Source organism: Leptonychotes weddellii, chromosome 9 (genome assembly GCF_054177405.1).
Source record: "Leptonychotes weddellii isolate Sample4059 chromosome 9, ASM5417740v2, whole genome shotgun sequence".
Classification (NCBI taxonomy): Eukaryota; Metazoa; Chordata; class Mammalia; order Carnivora; family Phocidae; genus Leptonychotes; species Leptonychotes weddellii.
The window spans coordinates 86,007,350-86,028,904 of NC_138377.1; the positions used below are offsets into that span (position 1 = coordinate 86,007,350).

Consider the following 21,555-nt stretch of genomic DNA (forward strand, 5'->3'; position numbering starts at 1 on the left):
CGCTGCGTCTCTGTCAAATAAATAAAATCTTTAAAAAAAAAAAGAAAGAAAGAAATATGCAAATTCTTGTCTAGTACATGGGGCCAAAATCACTTTCCACTCACAGAAAGTCCTGTGCCCTCAATGCTGGTTATGGTGAGTTGCAGACTGGTTTCATGTTTAGCAGTAGGAGGCACGGTCATCGTCCCCCTAGCTGGGTAACTGGGAGGCTTTTTGGGTAGTGGGTGCTTGCAGCCGCCTTCACCGCAACCCCTAACAGATGCTGTTGGTAAACTTTGGTAATAAAATGTATGGGTCACATGGATCTTCTGCTGTGGAATACATGGTCCAGGTACCAATGAGAGGGCAGATAGATGGTGGCAGGATGTGATCAGGTTTATTTTATTGGCAGGTAGATGCTAAAGTCCATTTTAAATGGGAGTATTTAAGAATAGGAATGAGTCAGAGAAATTAGTCAAATATATTGATTTTAGAGATGACCGAGAAATCCTTTAAAAACAACAACAAAATTAAAGATAGTGTGAGAACTTGACTTAGTTCATGTTATCTAATTTGAAGTCCATCATATGCAGCAATATGTCTGCTTTAAGATTAATAACCAAGAGGACTTCCAGTTTTAGCTCTAAAATGTAAAAGCTTGAAGTTATCGCTTCCATCCTCACTACCAGAAGAAGCTGAACAAACTAAAAACTACTGATTTTTCTTGGAGTCATTGTAGAACTGAAGTCACAGGACACACCACAACCCTGAAATCTGGAGAGGTGAATCCAGGGAGTCACATCTGGGACCTACTTACCTAGAGCAGAAGCCTCTGAAGCCAGAAAGGAGGAATACCTGAATGGTAAATTTGATGAACTCCTGGAGACTGAGTGAGGCTAGTGTGAGTGAAGCTACTGGGGGCTGCAGTCGTGGGGGGCCCCAACACTTCCGTGGGTTTTGTTTCCAGGAACTCCAGCAAGTTCTCACCATGAAAAACCAAGAAAGATCTCTTGTGGCTCTAGTAAGGGGATGAGATTAATAATTATTGTCAAATATATCCAGAGCCTTCTCCTTAATAAAGGCCTACTTTCCAGAAGAAAAGACTTTAGCAAAGCCATATCCCACCCAGGGCAAGGACAGTTCTCTGACCACAGCCTCCTCCAGCCTTCCTGTCTCTCCTAAGTAGAGAGGAGGGAGCTAAGAAACAGTTGTGAAGGTCACAGCCCAAGGACACTAAAAGAGGTTTAATGATAAAATTATAGAACACTTTTCTTCCCACGCTTTCCCACTGCACCAACAGTGCTTCCGTATAGTAACAGTGGAGGACAGCTGCGAACCCTGCAGACACACACCGACAAGGAATGCTTAAGGAAATCCAAAGACAACAGGAGACAAAAACACAAATACTAGAGGAATTTAAAGCTTCTAGAATGAACAGCTACAGCAAATATTAAACACAACCCAACTCCTAGTTGTGTAATAAAAACCCTCACATTAAAGCACTATTTACCTCAATCCCTGCCACCCAAGATACCACAGCCAGTTTTCAACAAAAAACAGCAAGGCTAAAGGCAAGAAAAAACTCAGCCTGAAAGGCAAAATAAGCATTAGATCTAGACTGAGCTATGACACAGATTGGAGGATTATTAAACAGTAATATAAAATAACTATGCTTAATATGCTAAAGGATCTGATGGAAAATGGGGACAACGGATGGATAATGTACACGGGGAAATGGAAACTGAAAGAATCCAAAGGAAATTCTGAAACTAAGAAATAATGTAACAAATGAAGAATGCCCTCGCCGGCTTATAGGAGACTGGACAACACTGTGGAGAGAATCAGTGAGCTTGAAGATCTGTCAAGAGAAACTTCCCAAACTGAAATGCAAGGAAATTAGCAGTAAATAGATAATCCTATTGGGTTTGTGGACTTCACCTTAGAATCAAATTGTTTTCTACATTAGAAGAGAATTGTGTGTGTGTGTGTGTGTGTGTGTGTGTGTTGGGGGAGATGGTAATTGTCAAGGTTTCTGTCTTTTGGGAGATCATATAAATCCAGTTACCACAAAAGTCAAATTGATCATACGGATACAGTGCAAAACATTTTGAAAGCATTTACTCCCGTTTGGCTAGCAATTTCGACAAGAACTCTACAAAAAACATGATTTATGTATAGCTTCTTATCAAGTAGCCTCTAATTAAAATTTTGCTAGTTGGGCTGTCAGCAGGAATTTTTGTTTTGGTTTGAACACTGATTAGTGCCTAGTATATCATAAGTGATAAATAAATATTTGTTAAATGAAAAAATGATTGAAATTATATTACTGTTATGCACATAGGAAAAAGCTCTACCCAGAAATCACTTTGAAGAAGTATTGTTCTTCATCATTTAGAGTTTTATCAAATTTACTTATATTTTCAAAGAGCAAACTTTTGGTTTTATTAGTTTTTTTCTATATATATTTTTTTGTTTCCAATTCCACTGTTTGCTGCTCTTTTTTTTTTTTTTAAAGATTTTATTTATTTATTTGAGAGAAAGAATGAGAGAGAGAGAAAGCACATGAGAGGGGGGAGGGTCAGAGGGAGAAGCAGACTCCCTGACAAGCAGGGAGCCCAATGCGGGACTCGATCCAGGGACTCCAAGATCATGACCTGAGCCGAAGGCAGTCACTTAACCAACTGAGCCACCCAGGTGCCCCTGTTTGCTGCTCTTACCATCATTATTTTCTTCCCTGTTTGCTTTGGGTTTAATTTGCTCTTCTCTTTATAGTTTCATAATGTGGAAGCTTAAATCTTCATTTAAGACAATTCTTCTTTTCAAATATAAATGTTTAATATGAATTTCCCTCTAAGCACTGTTTTAGCTGCCTCCCACAGATTTTAATATATTGTCCTTTCTCATTCATTCAATTCAAAATATCAAAGACTTATTCTTTGACCCATGAGTTATTTAGAAGCATTTGTTAATTTTCCAACTATTTCACATTTCCAGGTGTCTTTTTGTTACTGATTTCTAGTTAATTCCATTATGGTCAAAAAACATTACTCTGTATGACTTCAAATCTTTTAAGTTGTAGAGGTTTGTTTTATTCTGCAGAATATGGTCTATCTTGGTAAATGTTTCACATGTCCTTGAAAAGACTATGTATTCAGGTACCTTGGGTGAGGTATCCTCTAAAGATCACTAAGGTCAAATTGTTTGAGAATGCTGTTCAGCGGGGGCGCCTGGGTGGCTCCGTCAGTTAAGCGTCTGCCTTCGGCTCAGGTCATCATTCTGGGGTCTGAGACCAAGTCCCATGTCGGGCTCCCTGCTCAGCGGGGAGCCTGCTTCTCCCTCTCCCTCTGCTGCCCCCCTACTTGTGCTCTCTCTCTCTGACAAATAAATAAATAAAATCTTTTTTTAAAAAAAGAGTGAGAGAATGCTGTTCAGGTATTCCGTGTCCTTAAAGTATTTCTATTTGCTTTATCAATTACTGAGAGAAGTGTTGAGGTCATCAAGCATCATTGTGGATTTGCTTATTTCTCTTTTCAGTTCTTTTTTTTGCTGCATCTTTTAAAGTACTAGTTAGGTATATACACCTGTAGGATTATTATATCCTGATAACATTTTGATGTTAACATTTGAAACACCCCCTCTTTTTCCCTGGTAATATTCTTAGTTCTGAAGTCTATTTGATATCAATGTAGCCACCCCAGCTTTCTTTTAACTAATGTTTACACAGCATATATTTCTCTATGCTTTTACTTTTCTATCTAATTATCTTTCTATTTATATTATCTACATCTTTACATTTAAAATGGCTTTCCTATAGATAGCATTTAGTTGGGTATTATTTTCTTATTTGATCTGATAATCTCCATCTTTTTAAAGTATAATTAGCATGCAGTGTTATATTAGTTTCAGGTTTAGAATATAGTGACTCAACAATTCCATACATTTCTCAGTGCTCATCAAGATAAGTGTACCCCCCCCTTTATCTAGTTCACCCATGCCCCACCCACCTCCCCTCTGGCAACCACTAGTTTGTTCTCTGTATTTAAGAGTTTGGTGTTTGGGGGGTTTTTCTCTTTGTTCATTTGTTTTGTTTCATCACTAATCATCAGGGAAATGCAAATCAAAACCACAATGAGATATCACTTTACACCTGTCAGAATGGCTAAAATAAAAAACACAAGAAATAACAAGTGCTGGTGAGGATGTGGAGAAAAAGGAAACTTGTTGGTGGACTGTTGGTCGGAATGCAATTGGTGCAGCCACTATGGAAAATGGTATGGAGTTTTCTCAATGCATGCTCTGGATGGCAGAACAGAAAAATAGAAGGAGCCTCAGTTTTTCATGCCTACAGAGCTACCACTCCAGCCCTGGGCTGCATAACTCCTGACCTCATGCTGTATGAAAGAAGAATAAGTTCCTAATGTACCTAAACCTCTGTGTCCTCTTCTTCACTCAGGATTCTATTATTATTATTAGCCAAGTACAATTCCTAACAAACCACCATCTCTGTTTAATCTCATGGGTGAAAATGATTAAGAAAAACAGGAGCACCTGGGTGGCTGGGTTTAAGCGGCTGCTTTCGGCTCAGGTCATGATCCCAGGGTCCCGGGATTGAGCCCCAAATTGGGATCCTTGCTCAGCAGGGAGTCTGCGTCTCCCTCTGCCCCTTCCCCTGCTTGTGCTCGCTCTATCAAATAAATAAAATCTTTAAAAAAAAAAAAAACAAAGCTTTTTATAGCATTAATTGCCTTTTTAAATCAGTATTTGATTTTATAGATTAGAAGGTAGAATAGAAAACCTCTGATTTTATTTCTCACATTTTCCTCTCTCTCTTCTTTAATTTCTAGAAGCTTCTAGCCAGTTCCCTTCCCATAATCCTTGTGCTCTCAGAGTCTTATCACAACTTTTAATTCTTAGTTTTGATTTCCAAAATACCCATGTAACATGTGTAATAACTCACAGAGTCATGTCTTTTACACATTGGATAAGCATGGCTTCTGTATTTTCAAATACTTCAAGGATAAAAATGTAGACAAGCCTGCAAGAATACAAAACCTGACATACACCACTGAAGCAGCATTCTGAGTGGAACTAGATCAGCAAACTTTGAGTATGATCAACTAGTTCCCAGTGCATCAAGTTTACTAATATGCTACCAATATTTCCATACCTTTCTGTAAGATTTTACTGGGAGAATTCTCCACAAGACTCCACTAAAGTGTAGATACATTATGATTTCTTCATTTCCCTTATCTGTCTAACACAATCCAATGGACTGCTTAGCAACGAAATGGCAGATTTTTTGGTTGCATAGATAGATTCAGGTTAACATTTACCTGAACTGCTCACAGATCAATAAATATAAATGTCTTAAAAACATTAACAGTGTACAAAGCTGATCATTAAATGTTTAGTTACGTGGTAACTAAATATAAACTCTCTCATATGCAATAGACTTCTAAATAACACCAATATATTAGTTTTTGCAGGAAATATTTGTAAGTTAAAGACTACTTCATTAATCAAAACACAAAGTATTTCATTCATCAATACATTGATTATCTGTTTAGCTAGGCAGCTAAATAAATCAATCAATCCCATTTGCTTCTTAAAACATAACAATTAACATTTCAGAACACCACACACACGTAAGCAATAGTTTAAGTGCATTACTAATTGTCTAAATTTACCTAAATGTGGCTAGCACAGAGCCCTGAACATATAGGTTAATAAATATACATTGAAGGGTGGACAATATTTTTAGAATGCAGTATATTTTGAGTGTTAGAATGTTCAAAAGGATAATTCAGATGGGGAATCTATTGTGTCAGAGGAGGGAAAAGCTTTGCATTTAGTCAGCAGAAATAAACTAAGGTGAAACCACATAGGTGACCAAAAGTTATGAGGTGAGAGACAAAAGAAGAATTTTGTGGAATGGTTGGCAGGCTTGTAATCACAAGAGGTGGGGGTGGGGATGCTGAAAAACCAACAGGATTCTGAACTGGAAGAATCCAAGGTCTTGGTCTAAGAGTACTCACACTGCACTCCCTGTTGTCCTGGCAAAGGGACCCCCTACCTTAAAGTAATGGCATTCTAATAAGAACACTGTGTGCTAATGAAGAAAACAGTAATGAAAGGTAGGGCCATACACAAACACACTAAAATATGCAAGATTCATGGGGGTTTTTTGTTGTTTTTTGTTTGTGGGTTTTTTTGTTTTATTTTGTTACAACAGGCATGTTGAAGGAAATTCTGGTGAGGAGTTTAAGAAAGATATATATGTGGTAAAGACGGAGATGGTGAGGAAAAGAATACAAAGCACGAGTAAAAAGGTTAACTTGAGCCTTGAAAGAACTTCTGGGAACTGCAAACCTTTTTCTCCTCTCACCGTCCTTGGGTTATTGATCACATGGCTGCATATCAATATTCTCTCTCCTGCTGTACTCTTGGCAATATTGTCTGATGTACAGAAGATACAAGCTTTTCCTCTTGGTGTTCTGTGTGAATTGACCTGGAAGGAAGAAAGCAGACAGCCTGCTGCACATTTCTAGATACAACCACTTCCCCCAAAAGGTTAGACTTCCTAGAGTGTGAGGGTAGATGAGGAGGACAGGTTCAGGGTAAAACAGATTTATCAGAGTAGAATTTGCTAATTCCTAATAGCAAAATGTCACGTGGCATTGGAAAGCATTTTAGCAAATGTCTGCTTTTCATTGTTTTTTGCTTCTCTGAGAACTATTGGTTCTAAGGGGAATTTTAGTTATAACTTCTTGTTTCCAGTCCACACATGGGTATTGTAGAAAGATTCTACAATAATTTATGTAATTTAGTAGGGGATCTGTCAGAATTTTGGCCCGAATGTTTATCTAAATTAAAGACAAATTTAATAAATTGCAATAATTAGCTGATTTTACCTGAAAAATTAACCTAAGTTTGCTCAATTAATACTTTGCTTTTTAGAACAGTTTTAGATTTACAGAAAAGTTGATAGACTACAGAGAGTTCCAATATGTCCTCTCCCCCCTGCACACTCTCGCGGTCTCTATCATTAACATCATACATAAGTGCAGTACATTTGTTACAACTGATGAACCAATATTGATACATTAACTGAAGTCCATAGTTGACATTCAGGTTCCCTCTATTTGTACAGGTCTATGGGTTTTGACAAATGCACAATGTCATGTATTCACCATTACAGTTTCATACAGAATAGTTACATTGCTCAAAAACTCCCCTGTGGACCACCTATTTATCCCTCCCTCCCTTCTCCCAAGCCCCTGGAAACCACTAATCTTTTCACTGTCTCTACAGCTTTTTTTTTTCTTTTCCAGAATGTCATACAGTTGAAATCAAACAGTATGTAGCCTTTTCAGACTGACTTCTTTCCCTTAATCTATGCATTTAAGATTCCTTCATGTATTTTTGTACACTTTGTATATATTTTTTTTTTTAAAGATTTTATTTATTTATTTGACAGAGAGATAGAGAGCACAAGTAGGCAGAGAGGCAGGCAGAGGGAGAGGGAGAAGCAGGCTCTCCGCTGAACAGGGAGCCCGATGCGGGGCTCGATCCCAGGACCCTGGGATCATGACCTGAGCCAAAGGCAGCCGTTTAACCGACTGAGCCACCCAGGTGCCCCTCACTTTGTATATTTTGATAGCTCATTTATTTTTATCACTAAATAATATTCCATTGTATGGCTTTAAAAAAAACATTGTTACATTTAAAGATTATTTTTCCTGATAAATTATTATCATAAATGCTATTTTATTGTTGAGGAAGGATTTATGCCCTCCCAGCATTATTTCCCCTTGGAATATATAGCTTTTCACCCACAGGTCTAGACTAAAGGTCTAGTGTATGGAAGGGAAAGAGCTTTTCCTAATAATAAATGATGGGTTATATGATTAATATTTCCTAATAGTTATAACAGGATTGAACATAACATAGTTCCTGATCTGAAATAATAGATATACACTATAAGTTCTAACTGTACAGTAGAAATTATTTACAAAATTGTATTGCTTTATAAAACGAAGCAACTAAAACAAAGCAATTTTTCTTTCATTCAGAAAAATGCCCAAATCTAATCTAATTTGCTGCAGCTGGACACCACCTGCAGATGACTGTTTAAGTACTCTGAACATTACACACTTATCTTTTAAATATTGATAATGCCATTTTTCATTTCCTTGACATGAAATCCCACAGGGAATAATTATGCTAATAAACCTTAATGATTCTTGCAAATAAATGATCAAACCAAATTGCTACTGTTGATTTATATTAATGGATGCCTTTAGGATGAGATTTGCCAGTACGGTGCTGCCTCTTGAATCTCAATTCATCTTATTTAGTTGAAGAGTGTACATAGTTTGTTAAATAGATGAAGTGTTTAAAATATAATGTGTTTGTGCAGTTTTTGCACTTCATAATGTTCAAGCATTACCATCTTGCCTTGTGGCAAATCTGCATTTAATGGTTTCGTTGTATATAACTTCCTTTCTTACTTTGTCTCTCTGTGATATCTAGTTAGGAAGTGACTATTTCGGGTTGATTCAGAATAAGCCAGTTTCCATATGTTGAGTCTGATTGTTTCATTAAGACAGTAAAATCTGTTTCTGGATATTGTAGCCACCATAACCTGGGAATCACATTGACTAGGTGGTGATGGGAGCAAGAGCTAAATAATTGTTTGTGGGGGAGGAAAAGGACACCGTTAAATGACTTGTCACCCCATTTAAACCTAGATCAGTGGGTCCCTTCCTTCCCTGCTCTCTCACTTTTCATCCTTGCTCTTGCATCCTCACCAATTCCATTGGAAATAGGAAATTGCTGACTTGGTGAATTCCAAAGTAACCCTGGAAAGTAACTATGGACATGTTATACATGCATTTCCAAGGTTGGGGAACAGTACACAGAAGGAATGCTTATTCATTGTGGATATGAATAAAATTTTATCTGGGTAATTTTTTTAAAAGCCACTTTTATTTAAAATACCATGTAGTTCAGGGGCACCTGGCTGACTCTGTTGGTAAGGCCTGTGACTCTTAATCTCAGGGTCCTGAGTTTGAGCCCCATATTCAGCAGAGTGATTACTTTAAAAAATGAAATAAAATACTGTGTAGTTGAAAAAAATTATAACCTTCATCTAGATAATTGCCTCAATTGCCCATTTTTGTGCATTTTGTCACATTCTAAGCATAGGAGAAAAACAGTTCAGACACAGCAGGTATAGGAACAGAACTGAATGAGAAGTGATACAAATTAGTATTAAAATAGGGGATTGGCACATACATATCATGTGTATATAAACAGGATATGCAACAGCAAATAATAATTGCTTAGGGATTTGTCATTTGGTACAGAGAGACTGTAATTTGGTTAGTGGTGAAGCAAAGATGACCACGTTCAATTCATTGTAAAGAACAGAGGAGTCTCTTTCTGAATTATAAAGCTCTTACTGATTTTAGAAAATATGTATGTGCGTAGTAATACATAAGTATATATATGTAAACTACCTTTAGAAAGGTTTTTTTTTTTTTCACTTCTTAGCTTTGGAAAAATGACCTAGTTTGACCAAATTTGGTATATTTGTGTCATTTTTTTCTAATGGAAAATTAATTAGACCAAAAATTTTAAACCACAAAATGCATTATTTTATTCATTGTGGAATTTTCCAATTTAGCAAAAAAAAAAGGTGGGGGAGCAATGCAAATATGCAATGATAAGGAAATGATTAAATAAATAATAACAAATCAGGTATGTACCTAGAGAAATGTGTGTATATCTGGACGGCTAGAGGAGCAGCCCCAGAAGAGGTGATTTGCAGAGAGCTTGAGCAAGCTGGTAGGAAAGGAGAATGACTGGGCACTCAGAACCTGAGCACCCACTCTAGATCCGGGAGACAAAGAGGCACACAATAAACTTCAGGAGGAATGGCAGATGAAGACGACAGCTACCTGAGGAGGGAGAGTCAGAGAACCCAAGCTGGCTGTGAGCACTTGAAACAAGGCAAAGAGTATTGGTGCAAGGCTATTTAGACTGTCTTAAGACCCAGCCCTGTTTGGTCCATTGCCAGAAAACAGAGAGGAATTATGGGGCTCTAGGAAGAGGGAGACAGGGAATAAGGGACAAGAAGAGGGTGGGGGGAGAGAGACAGAAAGAGAGGCTTTATCAATTAACTAATAGAGCTAACAGACAAGAATGGTCTAGAAATCTTGTAACAACCTTACCTTGAGATGACAGATGACAAAGGGTATAAAGAAATACAGTGCAAAACAACTAGAAAGCATTTTCCTTCTGCCTTGTATCTATTTAGCATCTACCATATGCCAGGAACTTCATATATAATATAATCATCAGGATAAATCAGTTCATTTTACATATGAAGAAAACAAGATTCAAAAGAAGCAACTTGCCAAATTCATGGAAGGGGTCAGTCATGGGACAGAGTTTCGTATCAAGTCTGCCTCCCCAGCTCATGGTCTTTCATACAGTCCAGTATTTTTCAAATTGTGGATCACAAATAAGAAAAGAAACATAGAAAAATGGAAGGAAGGAAGGAAAGAAAAGAAAATATTGAATCATGATGTAAAATGTGTTTCTTACTATGGGTCAAGGTCAAAAAATTTAAAAACTACTGAATTAAATCACATTACCTCTCTTTCCCAATCTTAGGGAGATGCTTCTAACTTCTGAATTACGGCAAATTTCTCATTTTATGGAATATTTTCCACAATGTCTAGGGCATCATTCCATACAAAATCTTTTTTTTTTTTCAAATAATCACTGAATCTAAGATGTTTGAAGTATTTTCCACAAACTATACCAATCCTTCCAATAATTATGGTGTAGTATATCAAAGTGATCCCCATTTATTCTTTCCTAGGATTTTGGAAATATGGGGAATTTGGGAAATATGGGGAATGCTAGGGGAAACTGATCCAAGCATAAAGGCTACATGGAGAGAGAAAGGAAACAAAGGTTTTAATCCTAACTTTGGAAGCAGTCAGTGCCAGAGAATCCAGTTTTAGATAAGCAGATACATTTATGGGGAACCCAGACTACAGATCCTTACATCTAACCTCTCTCCCTGGAGACTGTTGGTAAGCTTACTGAATGTGCTTGTTCCTTCACTTGGGATCTCTGACCATGTGTCAATGTGGGGTTCAACACACTGAGTATTGCACACATAGGTCTCATTATACAAGACACTGCTGGGAGAATGACAGAATAACCACAAGTCAGCTCTGGCCTATAATGTTTCCTGTAAGGGAACATCAGTTGTAAAAGTAGCCAAAAAAAAAAAGAAAGAAAGAAAGAAAAAGGAAGAGTAAAAGAGTAAATAGAGTCAGAAGTGACAAGAGCATATATTCTTGTGTCCTCTGACTTTTTTTTTTTTTTAAGATTTGTTTTTTCATTTTGAGAGAGTGTGTGTGTGTGTGTGTGTGTGTGTGCAAGCAGGGGGTGGGGCAGAGGGAGAGAAGCAGACTCCCCACTGAGCGGCAGCCCAACTTTGGGCTTGATCTCATGACCCTGACATCATGACCTGAGCCAAAATCAAGAGTTGGATGCTTAAGCGACTGAGCCATCCAGGCGCCCCTCCCCTGACATTTTTTTATGCCTCTTTGGATCTCTAGTTATTTCTGTAGTGATATACCCATAACAATAGTTATCTGCAGTGTACTTCTCCATCACATAATTCTGTTCCTTAGGATTTTCTTTCCTTTCCTAGTAGATGTATCTAAGAAATAGCCAAATAATAACCCACAAAGGCTTAGACCTTTAGGATCTATAGTATCCGATGGCCTGAATTGAGCTAATGTTTCTTACTGAATCTATCACACCATCAATGGTAGGATGCCCAAGTATTTCATTCATCAGTAAAGGAAAAAAAAAAAAAAACCCTTCAATTTAACTGTGGCACATTATCTATTTTAAGACCATCCCAACCCCAGAAAGACTAAAATAAAAAAAGAAAAAGTATATCTTAGAGTCTATGAAACATGGATTTTCCCCCCGGGGAAGTAAATTTCACTACAATACATATATCCTAAGGCATGCCATCATGAAGGAGCACAGTTAAGAAATTGTAGTAATGATAACGACAACAACCAAACAGAAACTATTTATTAAACCACCCCTCAGCAAAGCAGGATCCGAATTTTTTTCTCAAGTAATTTTTTAATCCCTCCTGGACATCAACCATGGCGATTGCTATATTCCACATCAGCTAGGGTCTTCTGTGATACAGATGCCAAGACCAAACCGGCTGGTCAAGAGGTTTATTTGGGGAAAGGTCTATAAAGGAGAAAGGGGGAGGGAGAAGTAGAGGGAGGCATGGAGAGCCTTTGGAACTGACACTGGTCTGACACCTTTAAAGTGAGAGAGGAAAAGAGGAAGAGCCCCAAACTGCACACAACTGATGAAGTCTCTGCCCGGCCAGTGGGGAGTCTCCAGCAAAGCCTTCCCATTAGAGATGTCCCATGTGGGGCCCAAAAGTCCTGGCTCTGATCCCCTGGTCATGCTCAGGCATTGGCTGGGAGCAGCTCTGGTGGAGTATGGCCTCTGCACGAACGGGGCCGCAGACCCCAATGTGCAGCTACTGGAGGTTCTCAGACCATGGCTTTCCTTGAAGCAGCTTCCCTGAAAGAGAGAGGGAGCAGAGCACCCCCATGACTGCTGCACTGACACATGGAGGGCCACTCTGCTTCCCGTAGTTACAGCGGCTGTCTCGTGTCCTCTGATCTTCTCATGTGTCACCTTTGTTATCATTGACATCTGCTGCTGATGTCTTCTCTAAAAAGACTCTACGTGCCCACTTTTTCTACTTACATCTTGGAACCAGGCACACTGATCCCTAAGAGATGACATAGCCTGCATGGTACCACCAGCATTCCGGGTCACCTAACCTGCCAAACTGGGATTCCTAGTTTTTCCACAAGTCCACACAGGGCTGCTCCTCTGTTTCCAGAGTGGCCCTGTTGAGTGTGCAGACTAGGACACTGCCCCTCCCCACTCCCCCTTGTCTGCATAATCATTATGGAACAAGCTCCAAATTTTAAAAACTTCGAGGCTTAGAAACCTTTGCAAGGAGACATTCATGAGATGAGTTCCCAGGTATTTTATGAAATAAAAAAAACCTGTATTCAAATAATATTTCACGATCCAATGCAAAGAAGCCCATAAAAGCTTGAAGGATGCAATTCTGAACCTATTTACAGGATGCACTGGCAAAGACAGACAGAATCTTTGACCTTGAACAAGTTATTTGACCTCTCTGATGTCTGTTTCTTCCTCTATAAAATGAAGAGGGTGGGCTAGATAATCCTTGAGGCCTCTGAAGTACTAACATTCTATGAAATAAAAGTCAACTTAGAGATTAATTGGGTTTCTGAGCCTCGAGCAATTAATTACACTGTCGCTGCCCTTTAACAGACCCATCACAGAAGAAAATTAGATTCAACTGACAGATTTTAATCTTCACCAACTCATGTTGAATTGAAGTCCAACATTATCTTTTAAGATTTGCAAAGTAATGCTTTCACAAAGGTTCACTAGCTTTCTGGGCAAGGATTTTGACCTGATAGATGTATTATAATACCCAAACCATTCTTCTCCATTCAAAAAATAGTCATTTTGCGGACTTTTTTTCTATATTCAGAACCTCAGCAGGCACTCTACCAGAATTTTATAAAATGATCAAGAGTGGTTTTGTGAAATTCTTTACCCACTTCTGAAGTGCTCAAGGGCATCTGTGATCAGGGACTCTAGTTTTGCCCACACCTACTTCATCTAATTCCATTATGTTTTTCTTACTTTTGTTTTCCTGCTACATTGCCTTACTTTGGGTCAACATTGAATTATTAGTAGAAGAACATCTTGGTTAATTTTCTACCCCCCCCAAAAAAAAATCTGTTTCGATTTCCAGTTAATAAGGAAGTATTTTACATTATCTTCTTTTAAAAATGCCTATTCATTTCAACAATGCTGATATTTTCCTATTCTTTCCTTAAATATAGCCATTTATATCTAGCTTAGATTTTAAAAATTAAATCCCACAATTTTGGGTTATTGGACTTTGATTTCTGATGTCTAGTTTCTACTTTTGTGTCCTGTCCACTTGTACTGGTACTATCTCCAATATAAAGGTATAGAGAATAATATGAACACCCCTGTTTCCATAAGAAAACTGATCTAAGAAAAACTGTGGAATCTATTTTTGTACACACTGTACATATTCTGGTCTCATTTCTCCCTCTTGAGATAACACTATTCTATATTTAATAGCACTTCTCATTCCCATGCTTGTCTTTATACTTTTAATATCTCTAAAAATGTGATATTATTTTGCATATTTAGTAAGACTGAGCCATACTTCCTAAATTGCTTTTCAATCCACATGTTTGTGAGATCACAGCATGCTATTACGTGTACACCTACTTTGTCTTCTCCGAGCTATGGCTTATATGTTTACTTTCTCTAAAATGACTTTTAATGCATGGAATTTTAAAATCCAATGTAGTCAATTTCATCAAATATTTCCTTTACGTCTAATGTGGGGGTTTTTGGCCTTATTTAAATACTCTTTTAGTAGTGTGAGATCGTAAAGCTTTTCGTGATCTAACTATAATTCACCTGGGATTTATCTAATCTGTATAATGTGAGATAGGTGTATAATTTTATTATCCTTTTGTCCATATGAATAATCGTTGTCCCAGTACCATTATCTTTCCCTATTGATCTGTAATGCACCAATTTTAGTTTTAATTATTACATGTTTATAGTAATACTCACTACCTGGTAGAGCAAGGCTTTACCTGATTTATTTTCTTCAGATTTTTCTTGGCTACTCTTTGCCCTCTATTCTTCTATATAAATTTAGATTACTGTTGCCAAATCCCATGAGAAAAAAGTATTGGGAATTTGATTGGCATTTCATCAAATCTATGGATCAATTTGGAGATAAAACAATGTCTGCATGTAAATGGTACATCTCAATAGCTTTTTTTAAATGTCCTTTAATTAAGCTTTAAATTTTTGTCTATAAATATCTTGTGCCTCTTTTCATTTATTACCAGTTAAATTCTTTGTTGCTGTCATAAATAATATCTATATCATTGAAGGTCCAATTAGGAAATGCACCCTCATATTAGTTCATTTACAAAGATGTAGGCAGGGTTTAAGCAAACCAGCAGGGATTATCCAGTACCTAGGGGACAGTAAGGTTAGAGAACCATTACTACTCCTAAACTTAAAGGGATGGGAAGAAGGCAATTTTCTAGAACACAAAGACAGAAATAGCTATGTGGGGAGAGCCCTCTGATGGGAGCTGTGACCTTTGATAGAGGGATATAGCCAACCAAGAACAATCCCTCAGGGAGAGAGATGAGGTAATATAATCCCATCATCTTTTCCCTGTCCCTTGGATCTCCTGCTGGTGCTACCACTTACTGAACCTAATGAGAAGCAGGAGAACAAGGGAGCCTGATACTGCAGGTCAGTATCCCAAGGTACTGACAGTGTAGAGAAAGGTGAAGAGTGAATCTGGAGAGGCAAATAGATGTCCAACACTGTGTCTTTTTCACAATTTTCTATATAGAAATGAAAATTATTTCTGTATATTGATTTTATATCCACTAGTCTTGCTGAATTCCATTTTAAATTTTAATCACTTATCTGTACATCTTGAGTTTTCTGTTTGTAAACATCTTTTTCTTTCCTTATGCCATTTTTAAAAAGATTATTTATTTTTTGAGAGAGAGAACAAAAGCAAGAGAGAGCATGAAGAGGGGGAGGGGTAGAGGGAGAGGGAGAAGCACTGAGCCCGACATGAGGCTTGATTCCAGGACCCCGAGATCATGACCTGAGCTGAAGGCAGACGCTTAACCCACTGAGCCACCCAGGCACCCCTCTTTCCTTATACCGTTTAAAAAATTTTCTTCCCTGGGGCGCCTGGGTGGCTCAGTTGGCTAAGCGTCTGACTTCAGCTCGGGTCATGATCTTGGGGTCCTGGATGGAGCCCCTTGTTGGGCTCTGTGCTGTAGGTGTTTTATTCCCTTGTTTGTGAATTTTCATACTGAATGGAAATTTAAATATTATCAATTAATTTCTACATTCAGAGAAAAAGGGTTTTTTCCCCATTAATCAGTTTCATCACAATATTTCTTTTTTTTTTTTAAAGATTTTATTTATTGGACAGAGAGAGACACAGTGAGAGAGGGAACACAAGCAGGAGGAGCAGCAGAGGGAGAGGGAGAAGCAGGCTCCCCACCAAGCAGGGAGCCCGATGCGGGACTCGATCCCAGAACCCTGGGATCATGACCCGAGCCGAAGGCAGACGCTTAAGCACTGAGCCACCCGGGTGCCCCTCATCACAGTATTTCTAATAATATTCTTACTTCATTGTTTTGTAGATGTGGGTGTGGGTGGGCCTGTAACCTGGACAGAAAACTTTCTAGCTCAATTAACCTTGGGTACACTGATTCAAAACATACTGTGTTAAAGTAGAAAATATTTTATCTTATTTTTGTTATTAAAGAAACAAAAGATGGAATTAAAATCATGAGTTTAAACAAAATGTATTTGATAATTTTATTATATAAAGTATACTAGATTAGATTTTTCTGCCGACACTCATACTTGATGAGTATTTCCTTGAATATTTATAATTTTGGATTGTGAGCTCATCTTTAAAGAAAGTTCATTTGTGGGCATACTGTGGGGCCTAGGTTACAGATCTCTCTCCCAATAGGAGGCTTAATTTTTGTTCCAGAGATGCAGCTATGTAACTAACTTAGAACCACTTTTTATTTTTTTTTAAAGATTTTATTTATTTACTTGCCAGGGAGAGAGAGAGAGAGACCACAAGCAGGGGGAGCAGAAGACAGAGGGAGAGGGAGAAGCAGACTCCCTGCTGAGCAGGGAGCCCAACATGGGACTCGATCCCAGGACCCTGAGATCATGACCTGAGCCGAAGGCAGACACTTAACCGACTGAACCACCCAGGCGTCCCTCAGAACCACTTTTTAAATGCTTATTTCTAGGCTTGATTTGGGGAAGGGGGCTGGGGTATCTGGAACAATATATGTGAAAGAAGAAAAAATAGGAAAATATAATCATTGTGGGTAGCAGTCATTTCACATTTTAAATTACCCCAAATAGTAAGCATAATCTTGTTAGTGTACATAAATTTTGTACAAGTATTTGTCTCTGTGCTTGGCCCTTTTAGGTTGTTTTTGCCGCAAATGGGTGACCTGATATTTAGAGAAGGGGTGAATTAGCTGGATATCGCTGGCATAACACAGTGGTTCACAAACACCAGAAACATTTCTGGAACTTTAAGTACAGCTGCTACATGTCAAAGATGAAGTTATATCCTTACTTCACATCATATATGCCATATACAAAAATTAATCCAAGATGAAACAAAGACCTAAACCTAAGAGCTAAAACTAGAAAACTCTTAGAAGAAAACATAGGAGGGAAAAAAGTTCAAGACACTGGATATGACAATGATTTCTTGGAAAGGACACCAAAAGCCCAGGCTACAAAAGAAAAAAAGACAAACTGGACTGCATCAAAATAAAAATGTTCTGTGCAAAGCACAATAATCAACAGAATGAAAAGGCAACTTACAGAATGGGAGAAAATATTTGCAAATCATATATCTGATAAGGAGTTAATACCTAGAATATATGAAGAGCTCCTACAATTTAACAAAAACCAAGCATCCAATTTTAAAAATGGGCAAAGGATTTGAATGGACATGTCTCTAAGGAAGAAATACAAAAGGCCAAAAAGCACTTGAAAAAATGCTCAACATCACTAATTATTAGAGAAATGCAAATCAAAACCACAATGAGATCACCTCACACTCATTATGATCACTACTATTTAAAAAAAAAATCCAAACCAGAAAACAAGTGTTGACAAAAATATATAGAAATCAGAACCTTGTGCACTCTTTTTTTTAAAGGTCAAAGTTTCTTTTCTTTTCTTTTTTTTTAAGATTTTATTTTATTTATTTGACAGAGAGAGAGAGAGACAGCTAGAGAGGGAACACAAGCAGGGGGAGTGGGAGAGGGAGAAGCAGGCTTCCCACGGAGCAGGGAGCCCGATGCGGGACTCGATCCCAGGACCCTGGGATCATGACCTGAGCCGAAGGCAGACGCTTAACGAGTGAGCCACCCAGGCGCCCCAACCTTGTGCACTCTTGATGATAAGGTGAAATGGTACAGCCACTGTGAAAGAGTTTGGTGCTTTCTTAAAAATTAAAAATAGAATTATCATATGATCCCCACCATACCCTTCCAAGTATATACCCAAAATAATTAAAAGCAAGGTCTTCAAGAGATATCTGTACACCCAAGTTCATAGCAGCATTATTCACAATAACCAAAAGGTAGAAGTGTCCACTGATGAATGAATGGATAAACAAAATGCGGTATATACACACAATGGATATTATTGAGTCTTATTAAAAAAAAAAAGGAATGAAACTAACAAATGTCACATCAGGGATGAACCTTGAAGACGTTATGCTAAGTGAAATAAGCCAGTCACAGAAGGACAAATACTATATGATTCCACTTATATAAGGTACCTAGAGTAACCAAAATCATAAAGACAAGGTAGAATGGTGGTTGCCAGGGGCTGGGGAGGGGGGAGGTGGGAGGAGTGGGGAGCTGTTTTCTAACAGGCACAGACTTCCAGTTGCGCAAGATGAAAAGAGTTCTGAACGTGGATGGTGGTTACGGCTACATAACAATGTGAATATAGTTAATGCCACCGAACTGGACACTTAAAAATGGTTAAGATGGTCAATTTTGTTTTGTTTATTTTATACATTTTTTTTTAAGTTTTTTTTTTTTTTATTTGACAGAGAGAGACACAGCGAGAGAGGGAGCACAAGCAGGGGGAGTGGGAGAGGGAGAAGCAGGCTTCCTGCTGAGCAGGGAGCCCGATGTGGGGCTCGATCCCAGGACTCTGGGATCATGACCTGAGCCGAAGGCAGATGCTTAACGACTGAGCCACCCAGGTGCCCCTATTTTATACATTTTTTAAAAAATGTGTAGATGAATGAGAAATAATGTTTAACTCCTCAAAATTTGTTAAAGCTTGACGGCTGGAAAAAACACCCATGAACTGTATCATTTATTCAGACTGAGTTTATACCTGTTACTAACTTTCTCCAAATAAGAGAAACTACGTTATTGGTAATCACATTGCCCTTGGGAGTCATTGTCTCCACTACTGACTATAAAAATCTTTTAGCATCAATTGACAAATGTGTCAAGTGGATGCATGATACCGTGTCAGAGGTAGTGGAAATTTTACTAAACACCGTGGAGATGTGTTCCCAACACTAAGGAAACAGAGTTGAGATCATTTGGACTCATGAATGCAAAGTAGAAAAAAATACACATATTTGATAGATTTTAAAGGCATTTGCCTATTAACTTTTTTTTTTTTTAAATCATCCTCCTTTTACCTTCACTCAGAATATCCACCTACTATATAGCTGGTTCATAGTGAGCATTCAATATGTATTTGTTGAATAAATATGGAGCATAGTCAACTAGAAAAAATAATATTATATATAAGAAATTCCTCTCTAGTACATAAAAAAAAAATCAATAGGCATTCTAACATAGAAGTTTAAGATTTCCAAATTAAATACCTAAAATATGGAAGAGGAATGCTAGAAGCAGTCCAGAGACACATTCCTTCTGACCAATTAATAATACCTTAGTGGAGCAGAACCTCACTAAGCTGGCTTCCAGGTCAAAATTTGAAATTCTGTTTTTTTTTGACAAACAAGGGATTATTACTTACATAATTAATACTTTCTTGTGAGAAAAGCAGGTTGTTGAGTTTGGTGAGTCCACATCTTGTTCTGCTCAGCCAGGGAAGGTTTTTTGGTGTAGGGAAGTCCAATTCCTTGACTGACGTGTGTCTTCTGTGATTGACAGAAATAGCAATTCCTAGACTTCCATTGACAGCAACAGCCACTCCTACCTTAACATTTATTACCTTTGCCACACTAAGTTGTCTAATACAGCTCCCAGGGACATCAAACTTTAAAGAGGGAATCTATCTCATTGGTTTCAACTCTGTATGGAAACTATTTTTCTTTATTGCTATTTACTTAATTGTACATATTCAGAGAATTCTCAGCTCAGCCAGGGCTAGCTGTCCCTCTCTTTGTTCCAGAAATGTCCAAGTAATTCTTAACCTCATCTTATACCTGTGAACTTATTCCTAGCAAATAATAATAACACCTAATGTTGATTATTTTTTTACTATGCACCATCAACACTTCACATTATCTAATGTGATGTTTTTAACAACTCTAGGAATGGCACTATGGTCCTTGTTAATTTAGAGAGGAAGAACCTAAGGACCAGAGGAGATAATTTGGGATGCCCAAGATAAAAAAACTTAAACGATGAAGCCAGGATTTGAGAGTCACAGGCCAAGCCATTGGACCATATTGCCATCCAAACGAAACATTGAACATAGCCTCCTCAGCAATAACCAAAGCTGCAAGGAAGCAGTTAACATCCCTCATCATTCACAGGTGCTGGAAGTAGTGCAGGGAGAGGGAGAGGAGCCTAAGGACCAACTGGCACCAACTCTGAGTCCCAACCAAAACGTCGGAGCTCCAGACAAGTACATCAGTTCTGTTAAGAATCCATTATTTGCTTAATGTTTGCTCAGACCTATGCAGAATATACTAAGTATAACTTCCTTGCTCTTTCATGTCCACGGTTTTTTGCAGAGAGATGAATAAGGTAGGTGTAATTTAGTCCTATTTCAGAGACTAATCTTGCCAGCGTGAAAGACCACCATAGAGAGAGGATTCTTTTGTTTGTATCTGCTGGCTAGGCCTGAGCAATAAAGCCTACAATCATGGATCTTATTGTCTCACTTACACAATAAAAATCTTTTTTTTTCCCCTCATGTGGGCCATTTCAGTTTTATTTCCCACCTCTGAGGCACAGAACACATTAATTCTCAATTATGCTTACTCAGGACCCCAATCCACAGTCCTTACATAGACAAAACTGTAATGAGAAGCCTGAATAATTAGTTCCTTTGACATCATCCAGGCTGAGGGATTTATTTTGTTTGCTTGTTTGTTTATTTATTTTAAGGAAAACTCCTGGGACTTGGATTCAGTGGTGTATGCGGGATTAATGAGAGCGGAATTTTACCTTTCTAATCAGCCAGACTGGCCACTGCAGATGGCTAAGAAATAATCCCAGGACCCTTCACAAAATGTTAAATAAGAACGACATCGACAAGCAACAATCTTATCTACGTATAATTATAACATATGTCAGGAACAGAAAAGTTAAAGTATTTCAGAAGTACCGCATTAACAAGAAAAGACTTCTCAGTAGTAAAGCCAATTCAGTAGAGACTCTCAGTACATAATTTATCCATCTGTCTTTCAATAGATACTAAGAATAATGTCAGCAACCAAAAAGGGACATCAGCATGAAAGCACTAGGTGTAATGGATGCTGTGTGGTGTCGCCCAGACCTGTCTTCGGGTAGTGCTGTCAGC

At 38.0% G+C, this 21,555-nt stretch overlaps 1 long non-coding RNA gene across 1 annotated transcript; it reads right to left on the reverse strand.

The window, feature by feature from the left end:
- Positions 1-53: 53 nt before the first annotated feature.
- LOC145723288 (uncharacterized) lies at positions 54-21,257 on the reverse strand. The gene is made up of 3 exons (XR_014148217.1): positions 21,201-21,257; positions 19,819-19,942; positions 54-997 (listed from the first exon to the last, which is right to left on the reverse strand). It is a non-coding gene; the product is annotated as an uncharacterized LOC145723288 (long non-coding RNA).
- Between the last annotated feature and the right edge of the window lie 298 nt (positions 21,258-21,555).